Genomic DNA, 18,803 nt, shown 5'->3' with positions numbered 1-18,803 from the left:
CCTCTGCCTCCCTAGTGCTGGGATTAAAGGCATGCGCCACCAATGCCCGGCTCATTTTTTTACTTAATTATGCATGGGGAACTCACTATTTGGCAAATCATCCTGTGTCCTGTGAACTCAATTATTCATTTTCTATTTTGTTCTGATAGCTTTGAGTTTTAATTTCCTTGTAAGGCCCGTAAGGTAAATGTTTGGTTATTAGTCCTTATAGAACATGGGAGGTGAGGCAATCTTCATGGGATGGAGCCCAATGGAGGCAGGTCAGGTCACTGTCCTTGCCTTTAAAGAGGTGGTTGGAGCTCTACCTCTGCCGCTATCTCTTTTTTTACCCCAGCCACATTAGGGTTAGTAGTTTATTCCAACATAGACACACACTCACAAAATAGCCACCTGGTAGTTGACTGAAGCTTCCACAATTCTAAAGCAAAATTAGTCTTTTTTTCTTTTCCATTAAAACAGACTTATCTCCAGAACTCACTATAAATAAGAAATAATAAAGGACATACTTATGCAAAAGAGGTAGATATTTCCTAAAATGCAACATGTTTATCTATAAAGAGCATTGATCCCAAGCCATATTTCAAATGCGAAATTTTATGGAAGTCCAATAACAATTTAAGTCATAACCAGTAAATTCAATCTTATTGTGAAAGTCATAATCTAAACATGAAGATTCCTTAGTAGCATTCATGGAAAATGAAGCATCAACAAGAAATTTTTCTATTTTACTTCAGTGTAAGAAAAGCAAATTTACCTAAACTAGAAGAATGTCTAAGCACTATAATCCATGTGCTATCAATGTGTTAAGCTTTTATGAGACTGATTTTTACAACCACTCCATGGTCTCCAGGGCCAAATATAACATTAATATGGATAATGATTTATGTCTTATATATTAAAGCAAACCACATTTTATAATCTCAAATGAAAAGGAATTCATCCATTGTTTTTGTAGTATAAGGAAATGATCATGAAATACTTGCAAGTTTCTTTTATGTAATAAAAAACCCAACTAGACTATGACAGTTAAAGATCATTATATTTCATCCAGCTCTAGTGTGTTCACAGTTCCACTCAATTGTGTTTCAGTACTATAGAAAACAAAACAAGCTTATGCTATATCCAATTTCCAGAAATCAGATAAAATGTTTTGATAACCAAAAGTAATGCAATATACCTAGCAAAGCATGTTTGTAGTATCTACAGTTTTGTTGTTCAGTCTTCCCTCAGTGGTACAAAGAAGTGCTTCCAAGTCCTATAAAAACGCAACATACCTGGTGAAACTAATAGGTTGATGTAAGTGGAAATTCAATATAAACAGGCTTGACAAATGTGGAGAAATTTAGCTTTGAGCCTGTGGGATTTTTCGCCAGACATTTAAATTTGATTGATAGACAAGAATTATATATATATGGATTCAATACAAGTGGGTATCATGGCATCATAAAAGGTGTATTATCAACTAAAAAAAAAAGTTGCAAAATCCCTTCTCCTGGGCATTGGATGCACACTGTCTTTTTAGCTCCTAAAGTTAACTGCCGCAGTCTCCTTGTCTTTATCTAATTTTGATGTTATTCTCCGACTCAACGTGTTCCTGGCTGAACACCTTCAAAGTCACTGTTTTCATCAAATAGGCATTTGGTGATGCACCCTGAGGACAGCCTTCCCTACCACTCTTTGTTTGATTAAAGTTTTGTTTCCAGGGCTGTCTTCAAAATGAGGAAAATGAAATGTTTCCCAGCTTTAAATCTAAAACAGACTCCAAATGGTGGGTATATTCTTACAGACATCCTTAGACTAATAGGAAGATATGACATGAAATGGTAATTGTCACCCAAAGTAATATTTCATTGTCACTTACTTACTGTTCCCTTTTTCTTTTATTAAAAATAGAGTTTATTTCGACATATATTGCTCAGTTTATGTTCAGTTTAAACTGTACATTCTGATAACAGATTTCCCTCTCTTAACCCCTCTGAGATTCTCCCCATATCCTTTCCATCTAAATCAGCACCCGCTCTGTCTTTTCTTAAAAATAAACAGGTATCTAAAGGAGAAGGATTAAAAAAAGTGAGATTAAAACAAAAAACAGATTGAAATGGGGAAAACAAACAATTCTTTAAATGAAGGTGACACTTTCTATTAAAACCTAGAAAAATAATTAATAATTTTAAAGTCATAAATTTTAACAAATCATATCAACCTCCATGAATATTGCAACAAACTGAAGTAAAAATCACTCTTAGGCAAACAGTGCACACCAGCCTCATCCTCTTGTTGTTTAATTTGTCCCTTCTTGCACCTTATAAACAAATTTACGTGTTGTATTTTATTCTCTATTAACTAAAATCAAATATGTTCAGTATTTATTGTTTTCTTTTTTCTTTTTTTTGAGACAGGGTTTATGTGTATATCCTTGGCTGTTCTGGAACTCATTCTGCACACCAGGCTAGCCTTGAACTCACAGAGATCCTCCTGCCTCTGGCTCCTGAGTGCTGGGCTTAAAGGCATATGCCACCACTGGCCCAGCACTCACTATTTATTCTTTTGAGATAAAGAGTTGTGAATTATATATTTAGCTTGTATGTCTGTGTGTGTGTGTGTGTGTGTGTGTGTGTGTGTGTGTGTGTGGTGTGTGTGTCTTTGTACATGGTGTTGATTCCAGTGGTGGCCAGAGGAGGGTATTAGATGTCCTGGAGTAAAGTTACAGGAAGTTGTGAACCATAAATGTGGTTTCTAGGAATGAAATTCCAGTTCCCTGAAAGAACAGCAAGGGTTCTTAACCACTGAGACATACCTTAATCCCTCAAATATTTATTTTAATAGCTTTAATTATAATAAATAGTGATAATAATGGTATATATTGAAATTCATATATTCTCAATGAAAATGAAATATTTTAAGTTTTGTCAGTAACTACATATGGTGATCCAGTCTGATTTGAAACTTTTTTAAATTAATGATAAATATAGAGTATTTAATCCACTATAAATTTAATTCCAAAACTTTATGCATGAACTAGATTAAGGATTCCTATTAACTAATAATTAATTGTATACTTTGTCAATAAAACGTGGGTAAATATAAGCTCACATGACAGAGAGAAATGTACCTTATCTTAACTAAAAATTGCTTAGGGAATTCATAACCCCTAAGAATTAGGTACTTAACTCTAAGTTAGCAATGATAAAAACATTTTTGCAAATTATAAAAGCATTTTTTGTTCAATTTGAGGAGTTCTGTTTTACTGATTTAAATTAAAGTCACACAAATTATTCCTCATAAAATGTTATTTTAATAAAATACACCAGTGTACAAAATATCTTTAGGCCAGTATTGATTGTTTTTAAAGTAAATGTTCTTAATTATTTTAATACTCTGATTACAAACCAATTGTAATGAGAAGAGTGCATAGGGATCCTTAGAAAGATCACCGCTCATTACTGAATTTGATTTTGTAGAGTTAGATATTAAAGGAAATCTGAATGATGGAAATTATTTTAAAAGAAAACATCATTTAAATATGCAATCCTTCTTAAGTTTAGCACCAGAGAGCACGTGGGCCTCCTCTTCTCTCTGTTACCTTTTGATATTTTTAATTAGGAAATCACCAGTGGCTGCTTAGCCAAGCACTATAGGTACATAAAAGGTTTCCTGTCTCCTTTGACAGGCTACCTCCCACTCTTCAGAAACAATGTGCTACGTTCTTACTGTCTACACAACGTTTATTTGAGCATAGACTGATTCTTCCTTGTAGTTCAATAGAGGCCATTTAAACTGTCTCAATTTGTGACACCTTTTTAGCACTGGAAATTTTTATGTAACCAGAACCCAACAAATATATTGGATATATTATACAACTCAAACACTTACTGATAATGAATTATAAAGAAATACATTAAATATTTTCTTTGCACATAATAGTTTTTATCATAATAGTTAAAATAAAAGCAAAATTTTATATTAATGAAATAGATATACTCACTGTTTTTTACATTAAAAATTCAAAGCTCATCATAATTTTGGATACATCTTTGAACATAAATTATCCAGAATTTCTCAGTGCTGATTATGTTTTATCCTTTAGAATTGCCAGTTCTGAGTGTACCACTTGATAGCTCCATGGTACAAAAGGCAGAAATATGTTTAGGGAAACTTCAGAAATTGTTGGGAAATACTTTTCTAATCACAAGTGAACATTCATTAAAGGGTTGGTTATTATGAAGTCCAAACCAAACATTCAAGCAATATTTAAATCATACAATAATATAATGCATTCAAAAATATTAACTTGATACAGGCTGAAGAATGATGGTGGGGAAATGTTTAGGCTTTGTTTTCTGTAATTTATCCAAGATGTTTCTATAACTGCAAAAAACTATACAGAGTGAAAAAAAAGTGACTCCCTAAATAACACACATTGTCTCAAATCTGAGCCCAGTGCTCCAGCAGGAGTGGTTAGCTTTGTGTAGTGAGACAGCAGACGCCATGCCTGGTGCACTGTGGAAGGGTGTGTGTTCTGAACCAAGAACCAAGGCTTCAGTGTAGTAGGTAAGCGAGACATGGTCAAGTGCTGCCAGCACATCCCCAGCTCCCAAGTCATTACATGTTTGATTTTGAAATAATTGTTAGCTTTTGCACATTCAGAAAATCTTTTATTTTGCCAGATTTCTTGAATTTCCCCATATAGGCTCACAACCATAATTTAACAAACTGTGGTTTCCAGGATGATATTTTACAGAGTTACTGACTAGGGATCATTTCTTTGTTTTTCTTTTAAAGTCATTTTATTTACTGTTTAATTTCTCTTTGATCATTTTCATTGGACACTCATTTAAATGTTATAGGATTGAAAGTTTCATGTCTTCCAGCTTTTATCATACACTGTGAGCAACATCATTGTGAATATTAGTTTTTGTCTTGTCCATTGTCACACCCTCATAATAATGCACTTCTTTCATGCAAGCTGATCACCTGCTCTTGTCACAGCAACCTTGTCTATCTGTGATGGACTACTATGAGACTCAATCATTAAATGCAGTTATCCTCAAATTTCTGGGATAGTACAGACTGGGGAAACACGGAGTGACTGATGCTTACACAGATTCTTCTTTCTTCCCACAGATCATGGAGAAATGGAACTAAAGACAGAACCATGAAAGTTAAAATCCTGAGAACAAGACAGCTTAATTCAACCCTCTCTGAGGGCTTCATTCATCCGTAGTAACAATTCCAGTGCACATATTCATTTTAGGCTAATGCATTAGTTTAGGTTTAAGTCACTTTAAATCTAAGGAGAATTAATATTTTATGCATTTTCTTAATACATGAGATGCTGGGATGTTATCTTAGCATTATATAATATCAGATATAAACTCGTTATCAAATTATTATCCATGTGATTATTTATTTGCAAATATAAGTATTATATGGATTAATTCAAATATTTTAACTTAGACTTATACAGATGTTTAGTAGACTTTTGAATTCATATTCATATTTATCTATATAATTATTTTTTTTCCTGTTGTAGGTAGAATTCATTTGCCCAATTAATTTATGTTTTCTAAGTAACTTTTTATATAATAGGCTGTATGTATGATGGAAAGAAAAATCCATGCATTTCTGGTATGTATCTCAGAGTTCTTTCAAGTTGTTTGAAAAATGGATGGTGAAATTGCCATGTAGGTAAATGTCAATAGGAATACCATTCTAAACAGAAAGAGAAAAACAACAATACCCTAAGTAAAAACTGTGAATAAAGAAGGCAGGTACATTCTTGTGAAGATAGGGACTGTAATGACTATGGGAGAAGATGAACCTTTGAAAAACTATTGGAATTTCTAATTATCTTCTGAGAAAAGCTAAAACAATAACTTGGATTTGCTTGTAGAAGAGCCTGGATGCACACATTGTTCCTGATTTCATGAGAAACTTATAGCACAGGAAGTTTACTCCAGTGACCAGTCACTGAGTTATAGCTGTCAACCACCACATCTATCCCCTTGTTATAAATGCCCATCAATCAGATCAAAGAGAGCAGCGACCATCTGAGCAGCTGCAGGAAGCAGAAAGATGCTGAGCGAATTCAAGGAGGATTGAGCTGGCAACCTTTCACCTCAGCCATGTGCTGGAGAATACATCTGATAGATACACATTCTAAATGCATTTCTATGGTTTTATTAACAAGGTTGTCTGGTGTTGCTAGTTTACCAGAAAAGTAATGGACCATTGCAGTTTCTTAAGGTTAATAGTTGTAGTAGAAGGCTAATTCTTTAACATTAAAATTTTACATTTTAACTTTTTACCAATGCTTGCTTTGTAATACTTAAACTGTTTCACAAAATCCAAAGGAAAAATATGTTTTGTAGTTTACTGTCTCTCTTTAAAGAGCAAAACATGTTAGTAAGCTGTTGTGAAAAATCAGTAGTCCTGATCTGTGAGTTAATATACACATTAGTTTAGAGTCATATTGGTAACCAACACACATTTTTACCTCTTTATGTATGGCTTCCTGAAAATTTCTGAGGTTTTCCCTTTTATTCTTTCCATTTTAGATTTCTGTTTTATGGCATGATTTTGGATGATGCTCTAATTTTTTCTGGCTTAAGAAAGTCTGTTTTTAGTTGTAAATAAATAAAGAGAAGGCAAAGACAAAAACAAACAAACAAAAAAACCAACAAATATCTGAAGCACAATACTCTGCCATTCCCCCCACCTCTGCAGAATTGACTATATTCCCTAAGACTAGGACAAAATGACTGTCTCATCTTGTATGTTGCTTTTCTTAGTTATTTTGTCTTAAAACTGACCAGTTACAAATATGAACACTGCAACCATTAAAGCATTCAGATACTTGCTGAAAAAGGCTAAGTTGACCTAAATCCAAGGGAGATTTGTCTTGAGACTCAAGTTCTCATACAGTAGGACAGTGGTGATATTTGGTCAAGGAGTAGATGGGCATCAATGGACTGGTTTTCCAATTTCCAAATTGCTAATGAACATCATCAAGGATCAACAAGATAGATATGTTGATGTCTTTTCATCTTTGCCTGCTTTCAACCTCAGTCTTGTTTACTTGGATATATTTAGAAGATCTAGTTGTTTTGGGTGGGGTTTAGTTTATGAAGATATCAGGAACATGTCCCAACAGAATAAAATACTAGGAACTCTGTTTTTTTAAATACACCCACTTCAACATTACCTGAAAGATGAATAAAATATGAATATTCAATTGGTAGATTTAGGATGAAATGAAAACCAATTAAGGTCACATCTAAAACTATAGATGTCAGCCTCTCCGATTGTGCTCAGTGTGAGTAATACTCGGTAAAGAATATTACTCTCTACTGAGCTATTTAATCACAGTTTTCAAAACCATAGAAGGGTATAATAGGACTAAGAATTGTCATTAAAGTCTCCATTGTAAAATAATAATGTCTATCAAAATGGATGGAAAAATTCTACTCAGTAATTTAAACTGCATCAAAATTGAACAGAATAGGTGATAACACATATATTTGCTATTGTAAAACGCAAGAACATGCGCAACATACAAGTTTTGGCATAACAAGTTTGATTCATTTCATTCTTATGAAAAAGTCCTGATTTGAATTAAAACCACCTCTGGAGGTAGGCTAATGCATATTATAAAAAATGGGTTAGTATAAAGCGTGGGAAAAGTTCAGACATTCCTTTCGCATATTGAATCAATTAATACCATGTACAAGGAAACCCTGATTATTTGAAGGAGTGGAGAAAAATGACTTGATTCTTTACAAGTAGTACAGACTATTATTAGTATTCCAGATAGACTGTGTTGTAGAGAACCCATCACCGGCTTTGATCTGTCTGCATCCACAGCTGGAAACTCTGCACAGGGCTCTGGAAGCAGCACCGGTTGACAGTTGCCCCCATCAGGAAAGTGAATTAGTGCTTGCAAATGTTAATGAGTGGATCAAAGCACAAAGGGGCAGTACTAGGTTCTTGCAAAAAAAGATCCGATTTCATTTCCTGTGGACAAAAATAATTAAAATATTCATAACTTTTCAACTTACTTTATATTTCTTATCCATCACACTTTGTTTAGTCTTTCATCATTCTTTTGTTCTAGTCCTGCTCTTGTTAGAGGCCTTCTTCTCCCTATTGCTTCTCTTCTTTGTGACAATACTTGTTTTTAGCATGAAATAAAGAGTGCCTTAAATGATCAGAAGGATAAAAACAGTGACTTGAAACAATGATGTGTAATATTACAGCCATTACAAAACTGCAGGAGCACATGCACACTGCAAGGACCCAAATGCAAATCCTCTATGCCATAGATATTTCACCTACACTGAAATTAGACATATATTAACTCATACTGCCTGGCTTCTTACAGTGATAACTGAGGTGCTTGACTTAAATTTTATATGTCTAAATTTTCTTATATGTGGAATTGTCTTAGGTTAGATTCAATGTTACCCATCATGCATCATTGTGCATTCCAAAGGTATGGCTAAGAATTCAAGGTAAAGAAGACAATCTTAAATTTATTCATTGATTCTATAACTTTAAAAATTAAACTAATTCTTCTTCTATGAATTGTTATGCCTATTACTTTTATATTTAATTGCTAGACTTTATTATAGAATGTATGTTTTTGTTTTTTTTATTTTTTATCATTTTTTATTTTAATTTTAAATAGCTTGTTTTAGATGTCAATCCCAGTTCCCTCTCCCTCCCCTCCTCCCGCACTCCCAGTCCCCCCCCAGCCTCCCACCCTATTGCCAAATCCTTCCACATAGGGGATATCTAGAGTCTGTCATTTTACTCTGGATAGGGTCCAGGCACTCCCCCTAAGAGTCCAGGCTGAGAGAGCATCCCTCTTTGTGCTATAGGCACACGAAGACTGTTTGTATACCAGGGATAGACACTGATCCACAGCTCAGGGCCCCATAGGTTGCCCAGGCCTTCTCGCTGACACTCACATTTGGAGGGTCCAGATCAGTCCCATGCTGGCCTCCCCACTGTCGGTCTGGGGTCCAAGAGCTCTCCCCTGTTCAGATCAGCTGTCTCTGCTGGTTTTGCCAGCCCATTCTTTGCCAATTTGCTCATCACTCCTCTCTCTCTCTGTCACTGGGTTCCTTAGGTTCAGTTCAGTGATTAATTGTGTGTTTGCCTCTGATTCCATCAGTCACAGGATGAAGGCTCCCAGATGGTTATAGACATCAAGTTCATTATCAGGAATGGGCATTCGAGGAGGTGGTCTCTCCACTATTGCTTAGCTTGCCTATTGGTGTTATCCCTTTAGATCACTCGAGGTCGCTCTGGTGCCTGATCTGTATTCGATCCTATGATTCCCTCTTCCCCCTATTCTACCCCTACCCCCTAGAATGTATGTTTTTAAATGTCATAATAGAAGAGACAAGAATTCAGTAGTAGTTGGTGAATCTGCTTATTGAGCACTTCATTTGGTATAGTATGAAAGAAACATTTCTAAAAAATGAGCGTCAGCCCTCATCATCCTCCAACACTACACTCACATTTCCTTTTATCTTTCTCAATAGTTTTCTTTACGTAAGATTTTTTAACTCCACAAACTTTTTTCCTATTAAAAATAGTTCTTAGATTTTCTTATATTTTCTCCTTCCTTTCTTCTTTCTGAAACTATCCATGTACCTTCTTTATTCTGTTTTAAATTCATAGGTGTGTTTCTTTCACTGTTGTCACACATATATCTGTATATATTCCCACTTATATATAAGTGCCCAGTATGTTACTTAAGACATAGGTATACAGACTGTTAATTTATTTTATGCCCTCAAATCCATTGTCCCATTGTTTAATACTCTGTTTCATGAAAGATCAGCATTACCTATTCTATAAATATTAGCATTCTTTTTTTTCTGGGATTTTGAGACAGGGCTTCTCTATATTGTTTTGGAGACTGTCCTGGAACTCGCTTTGTAGACCACCTGTCTCTGCCTCGCAAGTGCTGGGATTAAAAGCGTGCACCACCAACACCCGGCTGAAATATTAGCATTCTTTAACCTATGGCATTTGATATTAGTTGTGTTTGCTAGATAAGCACATGACAAACAAAAGATTGCATTACCCTTGGTGTGTCTTATAGCATTAGCGGTAGTGGGTAGCACTTAGGTGTTTTTAAAGTTTGCAGTTTTAGCTTCAATATAACTTAAATTTTAGAAGTTTAAATTTTTTTTCAAGATAGGGTTTTTCTGTATTGTTTTGGAGGAAAAGTTTAAAATTTGAGATTTAGATATACTTTATTGCGTTAAGGCGTTTTAACATTATTTTTTTCTCATCCATCAGGTAGTGAAGAATCTGTGAGTCCCAAGATGCTTTAGATATAATGTAAACAAGCCATAAAAGCTGTCTAGTGCAGTCAAACTCCAACTGTCTAGAAGCCCTGGACAACCAATATGTAGGAATTTTTTAAACTTATGTATATGTGTGTACATCTGTGTTGGCTATGCTTGTATAGACCTAGAGCTTTAGGTAGGTATGAGCTGCCTGGCATGGGTTCTAGGAACTGAACTTGGGTCCTCTGTAACAGTATGTGCTCTCAACAACTGAGCTCAAGCCCTCTAGAAAATATTTGTCTCCAAACAGTATATGTTTCTAAATAGCCTCATTTTTTTCTGGTACTTTAGATTAATGGAAAATATTTTCTATAAATTCATGATATTTTTCTTTTGTGAACAATTTGCCTCATTGATTTTATAGCCTTATTAATAAAATGTCAAATATTTAAATACTCACCTTAGTCAGCTAAAAAGACTCAGTCATGCTATTTATTTATTCTGAAAATATGCCTATTGACTAGAGAAATTCCATTTCAATACCTTTAGATTCTTCAGTTGTCCCTGGGTTCCCTCTTTTTTTTCTACCGTTTTTCAGTTAAATTAGAAACAAGCTTGTTTTACATGTCAATCCCAGTTTCCTCTCCCTCCCCTCCTCCCCTGGCCCCACCCACTATCCTCCTATCCTATCCCTTATTGGCTCCCCAGGAAGGGTGAGGCCTTCCATGGAGGATCTTCAAAGTCTGTCATATATTTAGAGTAGGGTCTAGGCATTCCCCCATCTGTCTAGGCTGAGAGAGGATCCCTCTATGTGGAATGGGCTCCCAAAGTTCATTTGTATGCTAGGGATGATAATCTTTATGATTCTGTTGATATTTAGAACCCTTTAATACCATCATCATCATTATTATATTCTGTCTTTCCATTAGATTTTATGTTCACGTTAACGTCTTACTTCTAAGTTACTTTCATTTTAATTTCTTATCCCTTATTTGTGTACCTTTTACATTATTACATATGTAATACAGTAAAGGCTTTTTTTTCAGTTTATTGGGGAATATTTCTGGTTCAGAACTGAAGGTGAACTTTTCTTCAAAAGATTTAGAAATCACTAATATCATTCAAGCAGTGTCTCCTTCTTCACATTTAATTATATTAATACAATGAACTTGGAATTTGAGTCACTAAGGAAAATACTTTACCAAATTCTTACTAAATACTCCAATTCTGAATGCATCTTTTCAAACAACTCTTATTTGTTTTTTTTGGGGGGGTGGACAGGGTCTCACTATGCACCCATGGCTGGCCTGAAAATTGTTACATGCTTCAGGCTGTTTTCTTATTCAGAGAGATGTGCCTGCCTCTGCTTCTAAAGTACTGGAATAAATGTTCCAGCTGAATTTTGCTGTGTAACATGCCAACCCCAATACAGTGCTTTAAAAACTAGTATTTTTCCTTACCATTCTGGTATTCTATTGTATAGTTATTATTTTCTCAGTTGACTTGATTGGCCCAAGACTGAGTGATTCTCATGTGTGAAATCATATAGTAATAAATATAAATTACATTAAGAATGGATGATTAGAAGATTCTCTTTCATATATCAGCAGCCATTTGCCCAAATTGATGAAGAAAACTGGGATCAGTGCCTCCTGTATCATGTGACTTTTCTTTGGCGTATGATGAGGTCCCAAGACCAATCAAAGGACAAATTCATTGCACAAGTAGTTTTTAAGTTCAGTGTATTACATAGATTATATCTCCAGGTGTAAAAGGAAGAATATGTGGAAATTCTCATAAGCCGTCTGTCACAGAATTAAGTTTCAGTTCTGTTCCTTGCTCTGTTCTTGAGTTTAAGTCACCTTCTGTTTCATTTTCTACTTCCCTTCTAGAGAGTGAACATGTAGAATGTTTTTGAATTTCAAGATCTCTTATATGCTTTGAAGAAAAATACCTAAACATGTTCCAAAAATATTAAAAATCACCACTTGACATTTGTTTTCCGTTATAGCTAAAATATACTGTAAATTGAAAGCTTGACAATAAATTAATAATATAAATAAATTACATCAAATTAGTTTTGTAAAAACACACACTTAAAATGCATAAGTTAAAAAATATATCACTTTGTTTTTCAGATGGAAGAGTTTTAGTTGATGAAGGATAGATCTAGATTAACTGTAGTTATAGTTAATAGAATTCCAATGACTGATCATTTGACTGCAGAATTGATTCTCTACTAAGAAGACACTCAGTACATTTCCTAGATAGCTTGGAACTCTCTCCACTGTTTGCACATATCCTATTGTCCTCTTATGAACATGTGAGTGAGCATGCCACGGGGGTTGAAATAATCACATTCTTAGTTTGAGTTTGTGTTCTGAAGCTTTAAGAAAGCAACGGTTAACTGTTCTAGAAAAGGTCTATTGATCGACTGTTCTCAAAGTCACATTACTTCTTATTAGAATGCTTAAATATTAAATAATGTTTTTCTTAAAATACGTCAATCTAAAGCATTCAGATTAGGTTTAGGAAACCATCTGCCATGAATCATGCTTCTAGAACTCATTCTGTAAGATTTGTTTATGTTGAATTTTTCAACAATAGACATTCTAAAGCCAGAGACCTCAACCCTATGCAAAGAACTACTGGCAGCTAAGTCTACCCCAAAGAAGAACACATCAGTTAGTTACCCAGTACCAATGGTCAGCTCTAAAACATACATGCAAGTAAACTGAATACACTGGGCATGTTTTGTTATGTATTTAGAAATGTGTGTGTGTGTGTGTGTGTGTGTTTGTGTAATGATGAATAATTAATGAAAACAAAGACCATGAATTTGAAAGAAAGGAACAAGTGGTGTATAGGAGAGTATGAAAAGAAAAACAAGAAGAGGAAATGATGCAATTATAATTTTAAAACACAAAATAAATATTTTAAAAGTGGTTATATAATAATAGCTTTGTTTTCCTGGTTTGTAATTTCCTGAGAAGAAGCTATTAAGCAGATTCTTATAATTTCACTAATGATAACAATTGTTTGGGTTTCGATTTGCTTATGTTTCTGTGTTGATGCTTTTTAACTTGCACTGTATTATGTAATAATTGAAGGCTATGATGATACTATTAATGAAATAAAATAAAGATTTTATCAAAAATTCTTTGATTACTTTCATTATTTTTCTTTTAATTTTTACATGTTTAGAGTCTGAGGGCTTGGGTATTAATATTAATAATCTCATATTCTTTAGAAGAATTTAGAAAAAAAAGCCCTGTATACTAAGTAGATGTTAATGAACTGATAAGTACAGATACTACACTCTATGGGGCCTCTGGTAGTGGCTCAGTATTCATGCCTTGTACACAAATGGACTTTGGGAGCCCACTCCACATAGAGGGATACTCTCTCAGCCTAGACACATGGAGGAGGGTCTAGGCCCTGCTCCAAATGATATGACAGACTTTGAAAATCCCCCAGGGAGGGTGAAAGGGTATGGGATAGGGGGTTAGTGGGGAACGGGGGAAGAGGGGAGGGAGAGGGAACTGGGATTGACATGTAAAACAAGCTTGTTTCTAATTTAAATAAAATAGAAAAATAAAATTAAATTAAATGTTCCAAAGGGAAAAAATAAAGATGTTAATGGGTTAATGGGCACTATCTCATTGAGACCATGGTTTTACTAGACAAGGTGGAGATCCCAAACAAAACCCAGATCTAATCCTGATTCCTGCAGAACTCTCTCTGATCTTTCTAAACTTTGCTCAATGTAGTGATTTTGCTCATCTGAAAGACATGCACTGAAGCTTAAAAATAATATTCACTCATTTCTTTTTTAACATTTCATGAGATTAATTCATTTTATAGGAGACAAAATAGAACATTACACAGTATTTAAAAATGTATGAAATTATCTACATTCACTTTTAAGTGATATTTTTCTGATGTTTCATCTTTTGATAAGATCTGAGATGGAAACAAATTTAGAAATCCTTTAAGCCAAACAATATGAAATTATTTAACACTGTCACTTATGTTTCATTAATCTGTACCAGAATTTACCCACCCACCCACATTATAACACTCTGGTCCCTGGGTCACTCAGATATGGGGATAATGTCAATTTAAACCTAGATGCTATGGCAGCAATTGTAATTTGAAATTGAAAGATTCTGTTCTATGAATATTCTCTGGTAAGTTTTGAACCAGTCAGGATAAATATTTTTCTAATGCATTATATTATTTTTTATCTTTGTAAATCTTTGTTGAGGACAAGTCACCTGTTAGGAATAATTACTAAAACTTTCATGATGGTGAACATAGTGCTTTGTCCACCAGCTTAGCACATAACTCATGGTAACTGTGATAGATAAAATCTTAATTTTGTTACAAGATGAAAAGCAATTAGGGGAATAACCAACAATTTAAAATAAAACGGATACATCAGGCATACTGTATGGAAGTAAGTGACATGAATATAATTTTTCTTTCTCACTGGGCCTTCTGTGCCAGATGAATTCATTCTCATAGAGAAATATAGGTGTAAATCAATTAGACTAATGACTCATTGGTTTCGTTCAGTCTATGTCCTCTGTCCACTGTATGCAAGGTGCATAGTTAGCATAAGATGTCACTAATTTTTATGAGAAAGAGCAAAAGTAAACAGATTTTTAAAATCTCTGCTTTGGTTATGGCATTGTTTGTGGGTCCTTAATTTAGGGAAAGAATTTTTAGTAAATTGTTCATTAAAAAAGCAGTATCTGATTATTATAAAACACAGAATGAGACTTACATTACCTTTGAGGATATGGGAATTGCAAACATTCGGAAAAAGACATGTGCAAAACTAGTTATCTCAAAACAGTTGTGAAACATACGCAAATGACTTGGGTCTCAAAATATTAAGGTTGTCTATTTTCTTCCTAGTTCCCAAGTGTCTCCTTGGTTTTATTTATGTATGAATAATACTCTAAACCTTGGTTCATTACCAAATTAAGATCATACTTAATTCTCCATTGTTTCATATACAGAATTCTATTATTGTATTTTCAAATTTAAGGACTTCATTTTCAGAAACCAATTAGGTTGACCATTAAGAATATACATATCAGCCGGGCGGTGGTGGCGCACACCTTTAATCCCAGCACTCGGGAGGCAGAGGCAGGCGGATCTCTGTGAGTTCGAGGCCGGCCTGGACCGATAGCCCCCGAAACAATACAGAGAAACCCTGTCTTGTAAAAAAAAAAAAAAAAAAAAAAAAGAAAAGAAAAAAAGGATATACACATCTGCAAAGAAATGTTTGGTTAAAAGAATAGGCTCTAGTTTTGTAAATGTTCTGTTACTTACATATTCATTATTATTCTTTGTAAAAACTAGTTTTACTTATGTTCATTGCTATTCATTGATATTGTTCATTCCATAGTCAAGTTTCAAACTGAAGACTGAAATTTTTAATTAAAACAAAAAAGAAATGTTGATTAATTATATTTCATTGTAACCTCAAAGATTACAACAGAGTAAAATGATAATTCTATCAATCAAAGTTTAACAACTTTTTAAAGTAACACAACTGCTAAGAAAGTCATAATTTCTGTACATCATTATTAAATTGTAATTGAATAATTTACTCCATATTTAGAAATATTAAAATAGTTTGCTTACCATACAATGAAAATATCAAACTGTTGTTTTCCCCTTTAATCTGTCTAGTACTTATATATGAATAGTCCATTGTTTTGATAGAAATGGCTTCATAACATGGAGTATATGCAATAGTTGTCATTAATTATAATATTTTATTGTTAAAATTACTTCATAATTAACAAGACTACTTTCATTTATTATTTTTATGTCTGAAAATCTTCAACTAAATAAAATATTGTTCTAATTTTATTTTTAAAAACCATGATACTAAGAAAAGTTGTGATATTTTATGTAACACAGGTATTGAGCAAGTAAGTGGACATTGCATGGATAGAAACTTTATTATCTAAGAAAATCATTGGATGATTGGGTAAACTGAACCCTGGAAAAACAGTGAAATTACCCTTATAATAATAAAAAATAGGAATTGAGTGGTCTATGAAACCAACTGCTAACATATGAAGAGAACACTGAAAGTTAAACATGATAAAACTGTTGTATGATATTGGGAAGAAAACCAATCACAAGACGTGATTGCTGGTATTTATTGGTGTGTGTGTGTATGTGTGTACCCTTTCTACCATCTCTCCTTCTTTCATTTGTTCATGAACTAATATTTACCTACCCACCAACCCTTATGCAAACATCAAAAGTCACTACAAGTTGTTAACCCATTTATCTCCCTTTTGTCTCATCTTCTGTTTGTCATAATAGCCCATTATGAACGAGTCTATGAAAATAGGGGATTAGCATAAGAAAGCAATGATATTCCAGTTTTAAAATTGAAAACAAGGTAATTACAATCTAAAATATAGAGAATATATACTAATTTTTCAAATACTCATAAATTCCTTTCAGTGTGAAGCAAATTGGAAAATAATGTCATTTTTAATGGCTTAACCAGCTGTGAACTGAATGACATGCAATACACATGGAATTTATTTTTATTTTATTTTTTAAATTATGGAGCATATGCAAGGACTTAGTTGCCAATCATCACTCGTGACAGTTGCTCATTTAGCTTTTCACAGGTTGTAGAAACAAAGTCTCCACATTTACCAAGTGGCTCCTTTCATTTAAACATGGAACACTAGTTAACATTCAAAAATAAACACCAAATCCAGTGCAAAAGTACAAACAAGATTAAATAGGAAGTCACTAAATTACCACACAAACCGCCTCTCCATGAAGATCCTTGAGCAACTCCAGATGTTTCAAGACTTCTGATAGATTTGAGATAATTTTCCTTGCTATCCCCCAGACTTTTTGAGAAGTTCCCCATGATAGGCATTGTTGAGAAAAGCTGTTGTAGCCACTGGAAAAGAACAGAAGGGCAATCGAGAAACTTGAACTTTCCCAAGATCCCTTGCTCTTGCCTTTGTAAACATCTTTTTTCCACTTTATCTTTTCAACACATTTTACTAAAACTCTTATTTTAAGGTGGCAAAATATGATCTCTCAAATATACAAACACTTGAAAATACTTTTAGGCAGGAATTTGATTAGCACTTGACTCATTCCTACAATTTTATTCACTAAAATATTCTTTTTATGTATTTGCTTGCCAGTTCTTGAGGAATATGACATTAGTATAATTGTGCTCCAGTGACATCCTTTAAGACTATAATTCTCTTAGGTTGATTTTGGTAATTGAACTTCAGATCAGTTGTTCTCAACCTTCTTAATGCTGTGTGACTTTTCAGTATAATTCCTCATTTGTGGCGACCTCAACCATGAAATTATTTCATTGTTACTTTATTAATTTAATTTTGCTACTGTTATGAATTGTAATGTAAACATCCGATATGCAACCCCTGTAGGTTGATATAGATCATTCTGACTCTCCAGTATCCACAGCTCATTATTCATTAATTGTTAGGTTTTCAAATTTCTTTGTGATTTTTATTAGAGTTTATTTTATTAGTTAACTAAATCAAGTAAAGGAACAAATAAGTTTAAGGTCTAGTGTGCTTTAAAACAAATACTCAAGCTATTGCCATTAGCAAAATAAGACAAAAAAACCTTTATTTCAAAATAATATTTACAAAAATAACATGTGTTCCTGGTTAAATGTGAAAATACCAAATCAAAAGTGACAATCATCATATTTTAAATTAGTTGTTTTGAGGTTTCTGAGATTGCAAATCTATATTTGAAAGAAGCAAACATCATTTTTTTTAGAATAGCAGAGATTTATTGTCTCACATTTCTGGAGGACAGAGGTTAAAGGTCAGTGTGTCAGGAGGCTGATTTTTTCTGATGGAGGAAATGCTTCTCAATGTTTTGCGTGTCTCTCCCCCTTGCTACGGTAGGTCACTGTCAGTTGCTGGTGTCCTCCCGATGTTTGTCTTCATCTTCATACGGTGTTCCAAAACATGTGCCTCTCTCTGCATCCAAATTTTTACATTTTATAAAGACGTAAGACATTGGCATGCTCCAATGATCTTATTTTAAGTCTATTACTACTATATATGTAGTATATATATAATATATATAGTACTAGTATATATACATATATATATAGGTTAGAAACAATCTTGTTTCACATGCCAATCCCAGATCCCTCTCCTCGTCACTCTCCATCCCCACCAGGTCACCCAGTCCCCCCACCCAATCTTCAGTCTGAAACCCAAGGAGGGTGAGGCACTCCATGGTGGATCTCCAGTGACTGTCATTTCATCCAGGGCAGGGCCTAGGCCCTCCAACAAGAGTCCCGGCTAAGAGAGCCTCCCATATTGTGGCTTGGACACTCAACGTGTATTTGTACGCCAGGAATAAATACTACTCAAGGCCCCATAGATTACCTAGGCCTCCTCACTGAAACCCACATTCAGGGGATCTGGGTCAGTCCCATGCTTT

The 18,803-nt window shown here is 34.1% G+C and overlaps 1 long non-coding RNA gene across 1 annotated transcript in view; it reads left to right on the top strand.

Annotated features, from left to right (window-relative positions):
* LOC121138760 overlaps window positions 1-6,307 on the top strand; it is a 90,510-nt gene extending 84,203 nt beyond the window's left edge. Inside the window, exon 3 of the long non-coding RNA XR_005875619.1 lies at window positions 5,125-6,307. This is a non-coding gene — a long non-coding RNA (uncharacterized LOC121138760). The remainder of the gene's footprint in view (window positions 1-5,124) is intronic.
* The last annotated feature ends 12,496 nt before the right edge of the window (window positions 6,308-18,803 follow it).

The sequence above is a fragment of the Mesocricetus auratus genome, unplaced genomic scaffold (assembly GCF_017639785.1).
Source record: "Mesocricetus auratus isolate SY011 unplaced genomic scaffold, BCM_Maur_2.0 Super-Scaffold_6730, whole genome shotgun sequence".
NCBI lineage: Eukaryota > Metazoa > Chordata > Mammalia > Rodentia > Cricetidae > Mesocricetus > Mesocricetus auratus.
Note: the sequence above shows the minus strand (reverse complement) of the source record. Positions and strands in the feature narration are given on the sequence as shown.